The sequence below is a fragment of the Perissodus microlepis genome, chromosome 13, assembly GCF_051167445.1.
Source record: "Perissodus microlepis isolate ML-2025 ecotype Zambia chromosome 13, ASM5116744v1, whole genome shotgun sequence".
Taxonomy (NCBI): domain Eukaryota; kingdom Metazoa; phylum Chordata; class Actinopteri; order Cichliformes; family Cichlidae; genus Perissodus; species Perissodus microlepis.
The window spans coordinates 5675777-5681410 of record NC_140473.1 but is presented as its reverse complement, the minus strand read 5'-3'; positions in this window follow the sequence as shown (position 1 = coordinate 5681410).

Here is a 5634-nt window from a genome sequence, read left to right as displayed (position 1 = left end):
GCTTGGGGGTTTAACTTGGAGTGGGCCAGATGTGATGTGGGATGCATTTGTGAAATAAACCTTTGCTATGCTTATGTTCATAACAGGTTAGATAAGGTCAGGAGAAATAGATATTAAAAAACACACACAGCATTAATGCATTAAAGATTTACAGTGCTGTGAAAACGTATTTGCCCACTTCCTGATTTCTTATATTTGCATAACTGTCACACTTACATCTATGAGATCATCAAACAGACTTTAATATTAGAGAAAGGTAACCTGAGTACAAGTTTTACTCTTGTTAAAGTTTTAACTCTTGTTAAATCAGGAGTTCTCTCCGATTGATCACATATTTTGTTTGGAAAGTTTAGTCCAGTTTCTCTTAATTAAATTATGATTTTAAAACTGCAATTGGTATTTATGCTCTTTATATTATATTAAAATGAGTTTGCTGATCTGAAACGTGTAAGCGTGACAAATACACAAAAAAGTTTGCATCTTTTATTTTGAAACTTAAAAAAGGAAATGAATCTGTTTATGTTTAAATCTATTTTTGAGATTATAAGATGAATTGATTTATCTCTTGGGCAGGAGCGCCACTCACTGGGTGCAGTCTATATGTTCCTCTCTGTGGAACAATTAACTTCACTTTACATACACAGTTTAAAATTTTAGTCTGTTTATTTGGTGTGGAAATTTACAGTATCACTGGATGTATCAGTATATGACAGTACCTCATAGTGGAACATATTTAACTCATAAACATTTATGATGCTGCTAAAAAAATCAATGTTCAATAATTTATTCATGCAAACTTCAAACAACACATTTCCATTCATTTTTGTACGAGTTCCTTCACTGTGATATAAACTATTTTATATTGAAAAAACAAAGTTCAGGCACATATGGCTGAAAATGTTTTTTAACACTCTGAAATCGAACATAGCACTTTTTTTTATAGTCTAAGTTATTTGCATGTCTCTCATTATTGTGCACATATGGCTAAAATTTGACGGTACACATTAACGCAGTTTAAAATTTCCAAAGCATGATTTCAACTGAAGAAATAATTTTTTTACAAAACTGTTAAGTAGAACTGTGTAGATCTCCATATTATAGCTCTGAAGGGGATAAATCACCTTTTATGTGACCCGTAATATCGAGGAGCATTTCATCTCAGAAGTTAAGACTCTTTATTAATGCTTGGTATCACTTTCATCCATGTTGACCAAAAAGCCACAGGGTTTCCTTTACTGGCAGAATTACAGCATCCTTGTACACTGCACAGATGAGTTCATTTAATAATATATTTTTAAAAAGTATTGTTAGATTTAAACAGGGGACAGTTATATTACTTTGAGTGTGCAGTACTTAAATAAGCAAAGTAATATTATAATATTATACTCTATCAACATAACAAGAGCTCTTTAATTTTAGTTTAAAGTAACTTTATGCTAGTGTATTTTAGAAAATGTTACAATAAATGAACTACAAAGATCACATGTTGAAAGTCCTACTTTATTTTTTAAAAAGCAAATATAACTGTACAAAATATTTTCTTTGCTTTTCTGTAAACACATAGAGATTTCGTTTTTGTCAAATCCTTGTATACCACACATTTACAGGAGCACCGGTTTTATTAAAAACTGAACTTTAGCACTGTTAGCTAAACATTTACATTGTAGTTTGCCACAAAAACACTGTAAACCTGAAACAATATCACCACAGTACTTCATAAGGAATTGAAGTCAAATGAGTCTTAATGTTCGCCACTGTAAAGGTACTCCAAACCTGTTAAAAAATCAGGTATGTGTTATTCAATGAAATTGGAGAGCGCTGTTGCCCCACAGTAAGAAGGTCCAGAGTTCAATTCCACCATCAACCCGGTTCTTTCTGTGTGGACTTTGCATGTTCTCCCTGTGTTTGCGTGGGTTCTCTCCAGGAAACTCTAAATTCTCCATAAGTGTGAATGTATGGACCCCCCGAGGAGAATGGATGGATGTTGTCATTTATTGCGTAACATCTTCAAATTCATGAAGCACTGCTGATGAGCTCCAGCACCTCTGCAAACAGAGTTGACAGAACAGGTAGGAAAATGGATGGGACATATAATGTGCTGATGTTGAATGTTTAAAATTTTATTTTGTAGTTTACATGAAGAATTTTATTCACTTACAAAATGTAAAATATAAGATGTGGATGTCTAAACCTAGTTCTCATAGCTAAAATCTGATACTAAGGTCAATTATAGTTTTTTTGTTGTTTTTTTTGAGCTTTTTTAAAAATCTCACAAACAGACAGAGGATTGTCATGTGGAGCTAAAAAAAAGCCTTATAAAAGGCTCTAATGCTAATAATGCATGCATTGTTAAAGTGAAGCATGTCTGCTCACATCCCATATGAGTGATTCACATAAACTGGAAACAGGCATGTTTGTTTTTCTAACATCCTGCGATTAAAAAAAAAAAAAACTCATCTCCTCCTGCTCTAATTTCCTATGACCATATATGGAAATATCATCTCTTGTTTGTGTATTTTCTGTGTATCTGAGTAGTTTGACACATCTACTGGAGTCACCAATTCCAAGACACATTTGATATATTAAGGAGAACAAATCATCCTTCAAAATAAAAAAAATGATTTCATTTACTTCAGCACACATGGACACATTTATACAACTAGAAGCCTAGAAAACACAACCTGGTGTGTGGATACTGTTAGAGTCCTGGGGTAAAGCTACATTCAGGGAAATGTTGTTTCTATTCATGTGAAAGCGGTATGTGTTTTTTCTCCTCCTTCAGAAGCAAGACTTGGGTATGATTTTGGTCTCTAACAAATAGATCTCCTCACCTGCTGGTGTTGACATGTGCTAGTCACAGACTTATAACTTTTGATCGTGTGTCGTCTGCACCATTAGTGCTGACTGTCACGATGCAGAAAGTCAGCTTATTCTCATTGTCATGTAGAGAGGAAAAACTGATAAAACACCGAATTCTGATTAGAACTTTCAAATGCAGATACACAGCACATTATGTGTGTAGCAGGACTCTTTGGGAGCCTGGAGTTTTCCCAGCTCCAGTCTGCTGCCATGCACCTTCCCCCACCGTCTTCCCTCTGGCCCTCAGCACTAACAGACACAATGCTACTCTGACTGGTGAGGTCCCTTTACAGCCACAGAGCTCAGAGCTTCATTATTCCCCTGCATGGTTGAGTTGCCCTTTCTCAACAATTACATATTCACTCTTCCTTTACCACCTTCCTCACTCCATATGTGCCATTTCTGCAAGCATGAAATGTACCTAATCTGTATTCAATTATTGTTTGAGGTCCACTTTAAAGAGATAAACAACACAGTAAAAGGCTTCATGGCAAAAGACTTCCTCTATTTTCTTCAGATCTCATTATGCAGGAAAAAAGGGCTTTGGTTTTGTGAAGTGCTGTGTGAAACGAATAAAACATAATTAAAAGAGTTTAATAATGAGTTGTCACAACACGTAGAACCTATTAATCTAGTCTTTATTGTAATTTTGCTGTAATTAAATTGACATTCCTAAAGATCACCTTAAAGTTGACACCTGTTTGATATGAAATGCTGCAGCAAAGCACTGAAAACTGGTGTGAGACCTACATAAAATGATACCCGATTAGCAAATTGCACTATAAAAGTCTGAAAAGTACATTACATATATAATCAGCACATCTGGGGAAAAGGGACTGTTTTGTTTCTATCCTGCTGCCACAAGATGGCAACCCTGCCTTTGTCACCGCATGACTAATACCCGAGCACTGGATATAAAGAACCATGCAACGCTTTCAGGACAGAGCTGAATTTGAATTTCTTCGCTGAGCTTGTTTAATTATGATTACATGCATTATTTATTTTCTAAAACTCCTGAACTTTGATCAATAGAATGTGTTACAGTTACATTAACAAAACACTGCATTCTGTGTATCTCTCTGAACAGACAATGAGATGGCAAAGTGACATCTGACATGGTTAAATAAACTGATGCTTACTGTATCAGTTTCACTGGTCCAAACAATAGATTCACCCAACTCTAGTCAAACATGCAGTAACTTTGCTGGGGGCCGATCATTTCTTTTGACATTTTAATCAAGCCCCACTTCACGAAATGCGATCTGCGGACATCACAAAATCACCCTTAACTGCTTCCCTTAATCACTGTACAAAGAAACAGAACATGAGTCCCCAAACACCAAACCTCTACTTGGTATCACCTCTGATCTATATCCAAATCTATTCCTGTACTCAGTGACTGCCCAGCCTCGAATATTAGCTGTCAGTGGTTATGGCTTAGTAGCTTACTGCAATAAATTAAAGTTTATTATGGCATTTAACTATATTCTCTCAGTGAGTACTTCATCGCTTTTAATTCCATGAATAAACCTCACCCCCTGCTTTTTCTGCTACTCATAAATAGTCAGTTCTAATATGGAAATATGTCAGGTCTGAGCTCGCATGGACCTGTAATACACTACTATCACACCTTTCTTCTTCATAAGAAGCTGAATCACCGTAGTTAGTTATTATCATATCCTTTCTGTGTGGCTTGCTTGCAGCAGCAGCGACCTGTTAGGGAAGGTCCATGTCGACTAAAACAGTGTGAATCAGTCCTGGCTGAAGGATCAGTGCTAATGCAATTCTCTTTCATTTCCTTTCATAAGCGCAAATTGGATCAGTATCTCGGAGATGTAAAAGCTAATGTGCTCAGACGGCTCGTGATTTCCGTGAACTCACAACCCTCGGCTCCAGCGAACTACTACATTACTCACACAACTTCCACTTCCCCTTACGGCTTGTGTCATGCGCTTAGGAATTATCCATCTCCAGGAGATGATCTCATGTGTGGGTGCAAGTGAGTAATTTCTCCTCAGAGACTTTTTAATTGTTCTTTGGAACAGGTTATGAGACGTACTCACTGGTCTACAGCACTCGAGGTCATGGGAGGTGGGCTGTAACAGGTCCTTTAATTAATTTAATGCAAATTTCCACCACAAGTATTCTTGCTTGCCGCACACGCTGATGAATTAGGCTACTTTGTAGTGTGCTTTAAAGTCTAATTGTGGTAACCAAGCTTCGATTGTGGTCAGATGATGGGGCCAAATTATTTTAGGTTTGGATCACAAATTCTGCATCTAAAAGCCTTCAAAATGTCAGTTTATATTGGGTCTTGGGGTTTCATAACATATTTTAATTGAAATTAGTACAAACGTAAGACATTATGCCTTGAATTTTCCAGGCACCCTGGAGTTTGAGGGACCTGCCTTGCAAAGCAGCCTTGGGTATGACCAGAATAAGAAGATTATTGGTGAGGCTAAATTAATTATTCTAGTTATTAGATTACATTCTTCACTTATGACTCTAAAAATAAAATTGTTGTGGAATTAAACTGTTTGCCGTTATCCCGTGGTTTCATTCACCCCACAGGCTGCGAGGTGAATGAAGGCTCGTTGGCCGTCTTTTACCCAGTTTATATCAATGTGCCAGTGGACCGGCCTGCCCGGGATACCACCAGCATCACTTCACCTCTCCACGTTTCCAAGTAGCAGCCCAGCAGAGAGCCCCATCCTCCTCTCTCCGTTCATTGGTGACACTTGATGCCCATCACGAGGAGCGAGCCGCGGGGCATTC